The sequence below is a fragment of the Hyla sarda genome, chromosome 8 (assembly GCF_029499605.1).
Source record: "Hyla sarda isolate aHylSar1 chromosome 8, aHylSar1.hap1, whole genome shotgun sequence".
Taxonomy (NCBI): Eukaryota; Metazoa; Chordata; class Amphibia; order Anura; family Hylidae; genus Hyla; species Hyla sarda.
The window spans coordinates 113824616-113840108 of record NC_079196.1 but is presented as its reverse complement, the minus strand read 5'-3'; the positions used below and the strand labels follow the sequence as shown (position 1 = coordinate 113840108).

Sequence of the window (15493 nt, the reverse complement as noted above, 5' to 3'; positions counted from 1 at the left end):
AGTGAGTGAGTGAGTGAGTGAGAACAAATGAGTTAAAGCAAGTGAGTGAGAGAGATCGAATGAATGAAAGTCTGAATGACAGAAAGAAAAAAGGATGAAGAAAGAAGCATGAAGAAAAAAAATGTATATGGAGTTGCTGACATGAGTGCAATCTACAAAGCCGTTGAGGCTGATCCTCATGGGAGGATTATTGCACCAGGACCCTTAGCACTTTTAAAATGCCATTCAATGCCACGGGCTAGATGTAAACTGCAGATGACCATGTTGTGGTAGTTACCATGGATACCCAAGTGATGTGTGAGCTAACACATAGGCCCAACAGATTCCAAGAAGGCCAGAATCACCAGCGGCACCACCATCGATTGTCAGGTCACCCGGATTCAGCAAATACCAGAGTCCAAAATGATGCAGGTTTATACTGTTAATTTTCAGTTTATCGTTACAGTTGGTGTTATTCCATGTCGGAAGGGACGCAGCTACAGCCAGTGGGGTAACTAGAGACAGGCAGGCAGCTATGTGCAGCAAAGGTAGGCGTGTTGTTTTCATATGCAGATCTGAAATATTGTCTTATATGCAAGAGGAGGAGTGATGGGGGTTCAGGCAAAAGCCAGGCTATGGATTGCATTGCTAAATGCTCCATCAGAGTGCAATGGTCGCCTGTCCTTTTTTTAAGTGATGATGTGGGTTTAGCCTGTGCTGTATGTATGTATGGGTGGCTGACTGCCACCCACCCAGAAAGTGTATGGGAGGCTGGTTGGCTGCCAGCCTTCCTTCCATTCCTATGAGTAATGTGAGTGCTCATGAAGGGGACATGGTTGGGTCCACCCCTTTCCCGGTTATCCCCTCTAGGCCTTTTGGCTTAGATCAAGTGTAAAAAAAGAAAGGATCTTGCGACAGATCGCATCCTGAGGCACGTTTTTTTTTTGTGTGAATACTTGCACTTGGGTGACTTGTGAGCACATACTGATACATACGTTCCCTATCTGGGGACCATAAATTAAATGGATTTTTGAGAAAGGGAGCTGATTTGGAAGCTTGCTTCTGTCGCCCTATGCATTGACCCGATGTGGCAGTATCTTCGGGTAGTGAACAGTGCACCACCCCATTCCAGTGTTAAACAAGAAAGATTCTCATTTAATCCTCCGTGGGTGAGAATTTGAGTTTGAGAATTGGAGACCAAAATGATGAGTTGCACTGACTGGTTTATGAACGTCTATTCATTTAGCGTTTTAATGACCATGTTTGCACACTGATTGGTGTAAAAAAATAAAATAAAACTAAATAATAATAATCTAGCACACCTGTGCAGGTTTGACATGACATGACAGGTAGCTGTCTTGTGGGTGGTGCTGAATCCTGTTAAATGACATGAGGGTCTCATGCCTATACACAAGGGTGTGTCATTGCTGTTGCTTGACCATGCATTGGTTTCTGTGGTCAGTGAATGATAAAAACAAAATTTACCATCCATTGATGGATGGGAAATCCGCCATGAGGCATTTGTTTTTAGAAACTGCTGCTCACAACCAATGTTGCAATGGAGTGTCTCCATCTGCTGGTGGTATTGGAAAGGCATTAGTGCTATGACAGGGTCTGAAGAAGAAGAAGAAGAAGACGGAAAAAAATATATATAAAAAGAAAAAGAGAGAGAGAGAGAGAGAGACTGACTTAGTGAGCGAGTGAGTGAGAGAGTGAGAGTGAGTGAGAGTGAATGAGTGAGTGAGTGATTGAGTGAGTGAGTGAGTGAGTGAGAACAAATGAGTTAAAGCAAGTGAGTGAGAGAGATCGAATGAATGAAAGTCTGAATGACAGAAAGAAAAAAGGATGAAGAAAGAAGCATGAAGAAAAAAAAATGTATATGGAGTTGCTGACATGAGTGCAATCTACAAAGCCGTTGAGGCTGATCCTCATGGGAGGATTATTGCACCAGGACCCTTAGCACTTTTAACCCCTTAAGGACTAGGCCATTTTATACCTTAAGGACCGGAGCGTTTTTTGCAATTCTGACCACTGTCACTTTAAACATTAATAACTCTGGAATGCTTTTAGTTATCATTCTGATTCCGAGATTGTTTTTTCGTGACATATTCTACTTTAACATAGTGGTAAAATTTTATGGTAACTTGCATCATTTCTTGGTGAAAAATCCCAAAATTTGACGAAAAAATTGAAAATTTTGCATTTTTCTAACTTTGAAGCTCTCTGCTTGTAAGGAAAATGGATATTCAAAATAAATTTATTTTTTATTCACATATACAATATGTCTACTTTATGATTGCATCATAAAATTGACGAGTTTTTACTTTTGGAAGACACCAGAGGGCTTCAAAGTTCAGCAGCAATTTTCCAAATTTTCACAAAATTTTCAAACTCAATATTTTTCAGGGACCAGTTCAGGTTTGAAGTGGATTTGAAGGGTCTTCATATTAGAAATACACCATAAATGACCCCATTATAAAAACTGCACCCCCCAAAGTATTCAAAATGACATTCAGTAAGTGTGTTAACCCTTTAGGTGTTTCACAGGAATAGCAGCAAAGTGAAGGAGAAAATTCAAAATCTTCATTTTTTACACTCGCATGTTCTTGTAGACCCAATTTTTTTATGTTTGCAAGGGGTAAAAGGAGAAAATTTTTACTTGTGTTTGTAGCCCAATTCCTCTCGAGTAAGCACATACCTCATATGTCTATGTTAATTGTTCGGCGGGCGCAGTAGAAGGCTCAGAAGCGAAGGAGCGACAAGGGGATTTTGGAGAGTATATTTTTCTGAAATGGTTTTTGGGGGGCATGTTGCATTTAGGAAGCCCCTATGGTGCCAGAACAGCTAAAACCGCCCACATGCCATACCATTTTGGAAACTAGACCCCTTGAGGAACGTAACAAGGAATTAAGTGAGCCTTAATACCCCACAGGGGTTTCACAACTTTTGCAAATGTAAAAAAAAAAAAAAAAAAAATCTAAAATGCTTGGTTTCCCAAAAATTTGACATTTTTACAAAGGGTTAAATCCGAAAATACCCCCCAAAATTTGAAGCCCAATTTCTCCCGATTCAGAAAACACCCCATATGGGGGTGAAAAGTGCTCTGCTGGCGCACTACAGGTCCCAGAAGAGAAGGAGTCACATTTGGCTTTTTTGAAGCAAATTTTGCTCTGGGGGCATGCCTCATTTAGGAAGCCCCTATGGTGCCAGGACAGCAAAAAAAAACCACATGGCATACCATTTTGGAAACTAGACCCCTTGGGGAACGTAACAAGGGGTAAAGTGAACCTTAATACCCCACAGGGGTTTCACGACTTTGGCATATGCAAAAAAAAAAGAATAAATTTTACCAAAAATGCTTGATTTCCCAAAAATTTGACATTTTTACAAAGGGTTAAAGCAGAAAATACCCCCCAAAATTTGAAGCCCAATTTCTCCCGATTCAGAAAACACCCCATATGGGGGTGAAAAGTGCTCTGTTGGCGCACTACAGGTCCCAGAAGAGAAGGAGTCACATTTCACTTTTTTGAAGCAAATTTAGCTCTGGGGGCATGCCTCTTTTAGGAAGCCCCTATGGTGCCAGGACAGCAAAAAAAAAACACATGGCATACCATTTTGGAAACTAGACCCCTTGGGGAACGTAACAAGGGGTAAAGTGAACCTTAATACCCCACAGGGGTTTCACGACTTTGGCATATGCAAAAAAAAAAGAATAAATTTTACCAAAAATGCTTGATTTCCCCAAAATTTTACATTTTTACAAAGGGTTAAAGCAGAAAATACCCCCCAAAATTTGAAGCCCAATTTCTCCCGATTCAGAAAACACCCCATATGGGGGTGAAAAGTGCTCTGCTGGCGCACTACAGGTCCCAGAAGAGAAGGAGTCACATTTGGCTTTTTTGAAGCAAATTTTGCTCTGGGGGCATGCCTCATTTAGGAAGCCCCTATGGTGCCAGGACAGCAAAAAAAAAACACATGGCATACCATTTTGGAAACTAGACCCCTTGGGGAACGTAACAAGGGGTAAAGTGAACCTTAATACCCCACAGGGGTTTCACGACTTTGGCATATGCAAAAAAAAAAGAATAAATTTTACCAAAAATGCTTGATTTCCCAAAAATTTTACATTTTTACAAAGGGTTAAAGCAGAAAATACCCCCCAAAATTTGAAGCCCAATTTCTCCCGATTCAGAAAACACCCCATATGGGGGTGAAAAGTGCTCTGCTGGCGCACTACAGGTCCCAGAAGAGAAGGAGTCACATTTGGCTTTTTTGAAGCAAATTTTGCTCTGGGGGCATGCCTCATTTAGGAAGCCCCTATGGTGCCAGGACAGCAAAAAAAAAACACATGGCATACCATTTTGGAAACTAGACCCCTTGGGGAACGTAACAAGGGGTAAAGTGAACCTTAATACCCCACAGGGGTTTCACGACTTTGGCATATGCAAAAAAAAAAGAATAAATTTTACCAAAAATGCTTGGTTTCCCAAAAATTTTACATTTTTACAAAGGGTTAAAGCAGAAAATACCCACCAAAATTTGAAGCCCAATTTCTCCCGATTCAGAAAACACCCCATATGGGGGTGAAAAGTGCTCTGCTGGCGCACTACAGGTCCCAGAAGAGAAGGAGTCACATTTGGCTTTTTTGAAGCAAATTTTGCTCTGGGAGCATGCCTCTTTTAGGAAGCCCCTATGGTGCCAGGACAGCAAAAAAAAACCACATGGCATACCATTTTGGAAACTAGACCCCTTGGGGAACGTAACAAGGGGTAAAGTGAACCTTAATACCCCACAAGGGTTTCACGACTTTGGCATATGCAAAAAAAAAAAGAATACATTTTACCAAAAATGCTTGATTTCCCAAAAATTTGACATTTTTACAAAGGGTTAAAGCAGAAAATACCCCCCAAAATTTGAAGCCCAATTTCTCCCGATTCAGAAAACACCCCATATGGGGGTGAAAAGTGCTCTGCTGGCGCACTACAGGTCCCAGAAGAGAAGGAGTCACATTTGGCTTTTTTGAAGCAAATTTTGCTCTGGGGGCATGCCTCATTTAGGAAGCCCCTATGGTGCCAGGACAGCAAAAAAAAAACACATGGCATACCATTTTGGAAACTAGACCCCTTGGGGAACGTAACAAGGGGTAAAGTGAACCTTAATACCCCACAGGGGTTTCACGACTTTGGCATATGCAAAAAAAAATTAATAAATTTTACCAAAAATGCTTGATTTCCCAAAAATTTTACATTTTTACAAAGGGTTAAAGCAGAAAATACCCCCCAAAATTTGAAGTCCAATTTCTCCCGATTCAGAAAACACCCCATATGGGGGTGAAAAGTGCTCTGCTGGCGCACTACAGGTCCCAGAAGAGAAGGAGTCACATTTGGCTTTTTTGAAGCAAATTTTGCTCTGGGGGCATGCCTCTTTTAGGAAGCCCCTATGGTGCCACGACAGCAAAAAAAAAACACATGGCATACCATTTTGGAAACTAGACCCCTTGGGGAACGTAACAAGGGGTAAAGTGAACCTTAATACCCCACAAGGGTTTCACGACTTTGGCATATGCAAAAAAAAAAGAATAAATTTTACCAAAAATGCTTGGTTTCCCAAAAATTTAACATTTTTACAAAGGGTTAAAGCAGAAAATACCCCCCAAAATTTGAAGCCCAATTTCTCCTGATTCAGAAAACGCCCCATATGGGGGTGAAAAGTGCTCTGCTGGCGCACTACAGGTCTCAGAAGAGGAGTTACAAATTTTGCTCTGGGGACATGCCGCATTTCGGAAGCCCCTATGGTGCCAGGACAGTAAAAAAAAAAAAAAAAACATGGCATACATTTTGGAAACTAGACCCCTTGGGGAACGTAACAGTGTTACAGTGAGTACTTACACCTCACAGGTTTTTTGAAAAGTGGGCCATAAATTGAAAAATTAGATTTTTTTACAGTAAAATGCTGGGGTTACCCAATTATTAACATTTTCACAAGGGGTAATATGAGGAATTGGGTTACACATTTTGGAGGGCTTTTCCCCCTGACTATAAAAATACATCCACATATGGGGTAACGTGCTGGACGGGCGCACAACAAGGCTCAGAAGTCATAGAGGTCACTTTGTATTTGTGACCTTTGGCATATCAGTAGCTGACGGTTACATACATTCCGAGGAAAATACAAAAATGAAACACCCACATGTGACACCATTACAGAAAGTACCCACCCTGAGGAATGGGTATAGGGGTAAAGAGGACATTTTTAATGCACAGGTGTTTCCTAAATTTATTTTCCAGGAATGGATGAAGGGTAGCTTTTGAATATTGCAATTTTCAACCTATACTCTGCTTCATTTTTCTGGGAACAACTAACATGTGACTCCGAATTGTCGCCTGGAAATACGACAGAGCTCAGCGAGAACTCTTTGCATTTGAGGCGGATGTTTGTTACGGACCTAACAGTTACATACATTCAGAGGAAAATACAAGAAAGGAACACCCACATGTGAGCCTATTACAAACAGTACACCCCCTAAGGAAGGTGTATAGGGTGAAGTGGAGATTTGGAACAGACGGGTGTTTCCTTCATTTATTTTCCAGGAATGGATGAAGTGTACTATGGGGGGGAAAAAATTGCAATTTTAGAACTGATATGCCAATTATTTTCCCAGAATGATGACCCAGAGTACAGCCAAAAGTAAAAATGATGCCCGCCCCAAACCCTATACTCTGAATCATCATTCTGGGAAGGGGATATGTGGGGCCGTCCCTATTCTGTTACCTCAAATGCGCAACCCGCTCAGGTGGAGAGAGAGAGCGTTGCGCATTTGAGGCAACTGCAAACCTCCAATGCTGTTGACTCTGTGTCCCATGACCCATTTTTGGGGGACAAAGATATTATGAGGGGCATTGGGAAAGAGGTTTTGGGTTTGATTTTTTGGGGGTAGGGTATTTTGGTATAAAATTTGGAAGATAATGTACCCTGGACTGGTACATTGGAGCCGAATTCTGGGGAATGAAATTTAGGGCAAAGGATGGAAAATTTAGTACTCCATGGAAGTGTGATACTCCCTGAAGCAGCCTATGCAGAGGCCCGGATGATCGGGGCAAGTGTCACACTGAATGGTGGTGTCCCTCCGTCTCCCCTTCCTGTGACACACTCTGCATCTTTTCTGGGTTCGTCCCGACCTTCCAGTGTTGGGGATCACACATGGAAAGTGTTGGCCGGGGACGATCCGGGGACCTAAAGTTCCAGAGGTGCTCTGACCCGCTCTTTGGCGATCACCATAGATGAGGGCCTTTAGAACTACCTCTTGGTACTCCAGGTATGTCCCTGTGTTGCCAGCGTTCTGGTACAGTATAAAAGAGTTGTACATGGCAACCTGTACCATGTAGACCGCAACCTTTTTATACCATACGCGTGTTTTCCGCATGGCATTATATGGCTTGAGGACTTGATCAGAAAGATCAACTCCCCCCATATACCGATTGTAGTCCAGAATACAATCGGGCTTGAGGACCGGTCCCGCGGTACCTCGCACAGGGACAGGGGTGCTGCCATTCCCATGAATTGTGGTGAGCATAAGGACATCCCTCTTGTCCTTATACCGGACCAACAACAGGTTCTCATGGGAAAAGGCACGGGACTCACCCCGGGGGATAGGAGCATGTAGGGAATGATGGGGCGGAAGGCCTCTTTGATTCTTCCGGACTGTCCCACAAGCGACCGTGGATCTGGCGGCGAGGGATGAAAAGAGAGGGATACTAGTATAAAAGTTATCCACGTAAAGGTGGTAACCTTTATCTAGCAATGGGTGCAAAAGGCCCCAAACGATTTTCCCGCTAACACCCAGAGTGGGGGAACAATCTGGGGGTTCAATGCGGGAATCTCGTCCCTCATACACCATAAACTTGCAAGTGTACCCGGAGGTACTCTCGCAAAGTTTATACATCTTCACGCCATACCGCGCTCGCTTGGTCGGGATGTATTGCCGGAAGCTGAGTCTCCCCTTGAAGCTGATGAGCGACTCATCAATAGAGACCTCCCGCCCCGGGACATAGGCCTCCCAAAATCTGGCCCCGAAGTGATTGATGACCGGCCTGATTTTATACAGGCGGTCATACGCGGGATCAGTTCGGGGGGGACATGCCGCATTATCAGCATAATGCAAACATCTCCGAATGGCCTCGAACCGGGAACGTGTCATGGCCATACTGTAGAGGGGTGTCTGGTAAAAGACGTCCCCACTCCAATATTGCCTGACACAGGGTTTTTTAACTATACCCATATGCAGCGCAAGGCCCCAAAAGGTCCTCATTTCGGCTGCATCGACTGGAGTCCAGCCGCCGGGTCTAGCTAAAAGTGAGCCCGGGTTAGCGGCGACAAACTGTTGGGCGTACAGATTCGTCTGTGTAACCATCAAATTAACAAAGTCGTCACTGAAAAAATGACCGAAAAAGTCCTTTTCAGTGAACCCGGCGATGTTAATTTTGATTCCTGAGTCGCCAACAAACTCAGGAATCACGGGCTCGTGGTCCGCTGGCTCAGCCCAGTCAAGTTCTCCGGTACGAGGTACCAGTGACCTTGGCAGGGGGGCTTCACTAGTATGAGCGCCAGGGGGACTCATACTAGCATGGGGCACAGGCTCAAGGACAGAGGAGGTTTGCGGCACCGCATGGCGGCGAGTTCGCCGCCTTGGTGGCTCATCATCTGAACTAGATGATGAGGAGGACGATGAAATAAGGAAGGTGGGGTCTTCATCGTCCTCTGAGATGCTTTCAGAGTCGGAGGCAATTAGGTCATATGCCTCCTCCGCCGAAAACACTCTGCGGGCCATTTCCCTACTCTAATGGGGATACGGGTATGTGTGTGTGTGGGGGGGAAAACTTTATTGGTGTGTGTGCTGCGTGTGGTGTGGTGCGATACTACCTCCCTAACCCGCCCTAACCCGCCCTAGCCTAACCTAACTAAACTAACCCGCCCTAACAGAAAAAAATATAAAATAAAAAGGGGACTTTTAAAAAAAAGGGGGACTTCTAGCGCAAAAAAAAACCCTGCACCAAAAAAATAAGCGTTTATCTAATCAGTGGTGTGCGCACTGATTAGCGCTTGTGGCGGCAGGGGGCGCAGAAGTCAGTGGGGGGTCCAGCCACTCAGCCCAGGACAGTGGCTGGTGGCTTGTTCACAGACCCCCACACAAAAAACCCGAAAAAATAAATAAAAAAACGCTTTACCCCGAAAAAAATGCACCCGCCTGAACCAAAAAAAAAACGCTGATCAGTGATAAATCACCGACAGCGGTGGGACAGGCTGCACACACAGGTACGGTCCGTCCACACAGTACACGCCTGCTACTGGTGGCACGGACCGCCTATGGGTGCAAAAAAAAATCCGCGTTAACCGAAAAAGGTGCCTTTACCACAAAAAAAAAGCTGATCAGTGATAAATCACTGACAGCGGTGAGGCACGCCGCACACACAGGTACGGTCCGGCCACACAGTACACGCCTGCTACTGGTGGCACGGACCGCCTATGGGGGCAAAAACACGCTAGAAAACCCGAAAAAAAGCGCCGGCACCACAAAAAAAAACGCTGATCAGTACTACGGGACTGATCAGCGGCGGGTGGGCTTTAACAAACGGTGGCGGACCGCTCTTTTATAACTAAGAGGGTCCGCACACACGCTTAGTGAAAAAAAAAAAAAAAAAAAGATCTGCGCCAAAAAAAAAGGCTGACGGCAGACCGCAGCGACCCAGCAGGGCCGGGGTCACGCAGCTAAAGGTGCTACGGACCCACGGACACCCACTGAGGTACGCCAAAAATAAAAAATTAAAAACTATTTTTTTTTTTTAACCCTAACCTGTCCCTACCTAATCTAAAGCTATCCCTGGGGATTTCTGTGCCAAGGGGCCACAGAAAGGGGGCAAGGGGCACTTTTTTTTTACTGAGGGGATGGTGGGCAGCACGGGGCTCCGTCCTGCACACCAGATCTCTGTGGAATGGTGGGCAGAACGGAGCAACGTGCTCCTAGCCCACCAGATCCCCTCCCATTACATTGTGATTGGTGTGGCCACTTTGGCCACCCAATCACAACTGTACTGAGGGGGTGGCCACAATGCCAGCCCCCAGTACAGCATGGATGGTGATTGGTGGTGTATACTACACCACCAGTCACCATCTATATCCAGGTCACAGGGTCACACGTGACCCTGATGACCTGGAACCGCTGCAGAACGCCGGTTAGTAGTTACCGGCGTCCTGCAGCGATCGCCGGTAAAGGAGGTCCTCCGGACCTCCTCCGGCACACTGCCAGGATGTCTGCTGATAGAAATCAGCAGACATCCGGCTCCGATCCCCGCCCGGCGAGCGGCGGGGAACGGAATCGCAGCGCATCGCTCGTCTGAATTGACGAGCGATGCGCCGCGATCGCCGACATGGGGGGTCATCATGACCCCCCTGGGCGATATGCCCCGATGCCTGCTGATCGATTTCAGCAGGCATCGGGCGCCGGCTCCGCTCCAGATGGTTGCGGGGGGCCGGCAAAACACATGACGTTCTCATACGTCATGTGTCCTTAAGGACTCGGACATGGAGACGTATGAGAACGTCATGTGTCCTTAAGGGGTTAAAATGCCATTCAATGCCACGGGCTAGATGTAAACTGCAGATGACCATGTTGTGGTAGTTACCATGGATACCCAAGTGATGTGTGAGCTAACACATAGGCCCAACAGATTCCAAGAAGGCCAGAATCACCAGCGGCACCACCATCGATTGTCAGGTCACCCGGATTCAGCAAATACCAGAGTCCAAAATGATGCAGGTTTATACTGTTAATTTTCAGTTTATCGTTACAGTTGGTGTTATTCCATGTCGGAAGGGACGCAGCTACAGCCAGTGGGGTAACTAGAGACAGGCAGGCAGCTATGTGCAACAAAGGTAGGCGTGTTGTTTTCATATGCAGATCTGAAATATTGTCTTATATGCAAGAGGAGGAGTGATGGGGGTTCAGGCAAAAGCCAGGCTATGGATTGCATTGCTAAATGCTCCATCAGAGTGCAATGGTCGCCTGTCCTTTTTTTAAGTGATGATGTGGGTTTAGCCTGTGCTGTATGTATGTATGGGTGGCTGACTGCCACCCACCCAGAAAGTGTATGGGAGGCTGGTTGGCTGCCAGCCTTCCTTCCATTCCTATGAGTAATGTGAGTGCTCATGAAGGGGACATGGTTGGGTCCACCCCTTTCCCGGTTATCCCCTCTAGGCCTTTTGGCTTAGATGAAGTGTAAAAAAAGAAAGGATCTTGCGACAGATCGCATCCTGAGGCACGTTTTTTTTTTGTGTGAATACTTGCACTTGGGTGACTTGTGAGCACATACTGATACATACGTTCCCTATCTGGGGACCATAAATTAAATGGATTTTTGAGAAAGGGAGCTGATTTGGAAGCTTGCTTCTGTCGCCCTATGCATTGACCCGATGTGGCAGTATCTTCGGGTAGTGAACAGTGCACCACCCCATTCCAGTGTTAAACAAGAAAGATTCTCATTTAATCCTCCGTGGGTGAGAATTTGAGTTTGAGAATTGGAGACCAAAATGATGAGTTGCACTGACTGGTTTATGAACGTCTATTCATTTAGCGTTTTAATGACCATGTTTGCACACTGATTGGTGTAAAAAAATAAAATAAAACTAAATAATAATAATCTAGCACACCTGTGCAGGTTTGACATGACATGACAGGTAGCTGTCTTGTGGGTGGTGCTGAATCCTGTTAAATGACGTGAGGGTCTCATGCCTATACACAAGGGTGTGTCATTGCTGTTGCTTGACCATGCATTGGTTTCTGTGGTCAGTGAATGATAAAAACAAAATTTACCATCCATTGATGGATGGGAAATCCGCCATGAGGCATTTGTTTTTAGAAACTGCTGCTCACAACCAATGTTGCAATGGAGTGTCTCCATCTGCTGGTGGTATTGGAAAGGCATTAGTGCTATGACAGGGTCTGAAGAAGAAGAAGAAGAAGAAGACGGAAAAAAATATATATAAAAAGAAAAAGAGAGAGAGAGAGAGAGACTGACTTAGTGAGCGAGTGAGTGAGAGAGTGAGAGTGAGTGAGAGTGAATGAGTGAGTGAGTGATTGAGTGAGTGAGTGAGTGAGTGAGAACAAATGAGTTAAAGCAAGTGAGTGAGAGAGATCGAATGAATGAAAGTCTGAATGACAGAAAGAAAAAAGGATGAAGAAAGAAGCATGCAGAAAAAAAAATGTATATGGAGTTGCTGACATGAGTGCAATCTACAAAGCCGTTGAGGCTGATCCTCATGGGAGGATTATTGCACCAGGACCCTTAGCACTTTTAAAATGCCATTCAATGCCACGGGCTAGATGTAAACTGCAGATGACCATGTTGTGGTAGTTACCATGGATACCCAAGTGATGTGTGAGCTAACACATAGGCCCAACAGATTCCAAGAAGGCCAGAATCACCAGCGGCACCACCATCGATTGTCAGGTCACCCGGATTCAGCAAATACCAGAGTCCAAAATGATGCAGGTTTATACTGTTAATTTTCAGTTTATCGTTACAGTTGGTGTTATTCCATGTCGGAAGGGACGCAGCTACAGCCAGTGGGGTAACTAGAGACAGGCAGGCAGCTATGTGCAACAAAGGTAGGCGTGTTGTTTTCATATGCAGATCTGAAATATTGTCTTATATGCAAGAGGAGGAGTGATGGGGGTTCAGGCAAAAGCCAGGCTATGGATTGCATTGCTAAATGCTCCATCAGAGTGCAATGGTCGCCTGTCCTTTTTTTAAGTGATGATGTGGGTTTAGCCTGTGCTGTATGTATGTATGGGTGGCTGACTGCCACCCACCCAGAAAGTGTATGGGAGGCTGGTTGGCTGCCAGCCTTCCTTCCATTCCTATGAGTAATGTGAGTGCTCATGAAGGGGACATGGTTGGGTCCACCCCTTTCCCGGTTATCCCCTCTAGGCCTTTTGGCTTAGATCAAGTGTAAAAAAAGAAAGGATCTTGCGACAGATCGCATCCTGAGGCACGTTTTTTTTTGTGTGAATACTTGCACTTGGGTGACTTGTGAGCACATACTGATACATACGTTCCCTATCTGGGGACCATAAATTAAATGGATTTTTGAGAAAGGGAGCTGATTTGGAAGCTTGCTTCTGTCGCCCTATGCATTGACCCGATGTGGCAGTATCTTCGGGTAGTGAACAGTGCACCACCCCATTCCAGTGTTAAACAAGAAAGATTCTCATTTAATCCTCCGTGGGTGAGAATTTGAGTTTGAGAATTGGAGACCAAAATGATGAGTTGCACTGACTGGTTTATGAACGTCTATTCATTTAGCGTTTTAATGACCATGTTTGCACACTGATTGGTGTAAAAAAATAAAATAAAACTAAATAATAATAATCTAGCACACCTGTGCAGGTTTGACATGACATGACAGGTAGCTGTCTTGTGGGTGGTGCTGAATCCTGTTAAATGACATGAGGGTCTCATGCCTATACACAAGGGTGTGTCATTGCTGTTGCTTGACCATGCATTGGTTTCTGTGGTCAGTGAATGATAAAAACAAAATTTACCATCCATTGATGGATGGGAAATCCGCCATGAGGCATTTGTTTTTAGAAACTGCTGCTCACAACCAATGTTGCAATGGAGTGTCTCCATCTGCTGGTGGTATTGGAAAGGCATTAGTGCTATGACAGGGTCTGAAGAAGAAGAAGAAGAAGACGGAAAAAAATATATATAAAAAGAAAAAGAGAGAGAGAGAGAGAGAGACTGACTTAGTGAGCGAGTGAGTGAGAGAGTGAGAGTGAGTGAGAGTGAATGAGTGAGTGAGTGATTGAGTGAGTGAGTGAGTGAGAACAAATGAGTTAAAGCAAGTGAGTGAGAGAGATCGAATGAATGAAAGTCTGAATGACAGAAAGAAAAAAGGATGAAGAAAGAAGCATGAAGAAAAAAAAATGTATATGGAGTTGCTGACATGAGTGCAATCTACAAAGCCGTTGAGGCTGATCCTCATGGGAGGATTATTGCACCAGGACCCTTAGCACTTTTAAAATGCCATTCAATGCCACGGGCTAGATGTAAACTGCAGATGACCATGTTGTGGTAGTTACCATGGATACCCAAGTGATGTGTGAGCTAACACATAGGCCCAACAGATTCCAAGAAGGCCAGAATCACCAGCGGCACCACCATCGATTGTCAGGTCACCCGGATTCAGCAAATACCAGAGTCCAAAATGATGCAGGTTTATACTGTTAATTTTCAGTTTATCGTTACAGTTGGTGTTATTCCATGTCGGAAGGGACGCAGCTACAGCCAGTGGGGTAACTAGAGACAGGCAGGCAGCTATGTGCAACAAAGGTAGGCGTGTTGTTTTCATATGCAGATCTGAAATATTGTCTTATATGCAAGAGGAGGAGTGATGGGGGTTCAGGCAAAAGCCAGGCTATGGATTGCATTGCTAAATGCTCCATCAGAGTGCAATGGTCGCCTGTCCTTTTTTTAAGTGATGATGTGGGTTTAGCCTGTGCTGTATGTATGTATGGGTGGCTGACTGCCACCCACCCAGAAAGTGTATGGGAGGCTGGTTGGCTGCCAGCCTTCCTTCCATTCCTATGAGTAATGTGAGTGCTCATGAAGGGGACATGGTTGGGTCCACCCCTTTCCCGGTTATCCCCTCTAGGCCTTTTGGCTTAGATCAAGTGTAAAAAAAGAAAGGATCTTGCGACAGATCGCATCCTGAGGCACGTTTTTTTTTGTGTGAATACTTGCACTTGGGTGACTTGTGAGCACATACTGATACATACGTTCCCTATCTGGGGACCATAAATTAAATGGATTTTTGAGAAAGGGAGCTGATTTGGAAGCTTGCTTCTGTCGCCCTATGCATTGACCCGATGTGGCAGTATCTTCGGGTAGTGAACAGTGCACCACCCCATTCCAGTGTTAAACAAGAAAGATTCTCATTTAATCCTCCGTGGGTGAGAATTTGAGTTTGAGAATTGGAGACCAAAATGATGAGTTGCACTGACTGGTTTATGAACGTCTATTCATTTAGCATTTTAATGACCATGTTTGCACACTGATTGGTGTAAAAAAATAAAATAAAACTAAATAATAATAATCTAGCACACCTGTGCAGGTTTGACATGACATGACAGGTAGCTGTCTTGTGGGTGGTGCTGAATCCTGTTAAATGACATGAGGGTCTCATGCCTATACACAAGGGTGTGTCATTGCTGTTGCTTGACCATGCATTGGTTTCTGTGGTCAGTGAATGATAAAAACAAAATTTACCATCCATTGATGGATGGGAAATCCGCCATGAGGCATTTGTTTTTAGAAACTGCTGCTCACAACCAATGTTGCAATGGAGTGTCTCCATCTGCTGGTGGTATTGGAAAGGCATTAGTGCTATGACAGGGTCTGAAGAAGAAGAAGAAGAAGAAGAAGAAGACGGAAAAAAATATATATAAAAAGAAAAAGAG

At 44.8% G+C, this 15493-nt stretch overlaps 4 pseudogenes; all 4 read left to right on the top strand.

Annotated features, from left to right (window-relative positions):
• The first annotated feature begins 838 nt into the window (after positions 1 to 838).
• Positions 839 to 1103, top strand: LOC130287956 (U2 spliceosomal RNA; annotated as a pseudogene).
• Positions 1104 to 11219: 10116 nt separating this feature from the next.
• Positions 11220 to 11484, top strand: LOC130289829 (U2 spliceosomal RNA; annotated as a pseudogene).
• Positions 11485 to 12951: 1467 nt separating this feature from the next.
• LOC130286309 (U2 spliceosomal RNA) lies at positions 12952 to 13215 on the top strand (annotated as a pseudogene).
• A 1462-nt stretch (positions 13216 to 14677) lies between these two features.
• On the top strand, positions 14678 to 14941 carry LOC130286308 (U2 spliceosomal RNA; annotated as a pseudogene).
• Positions 14942 to 15493: the final 552 nt, after the last annotated feature.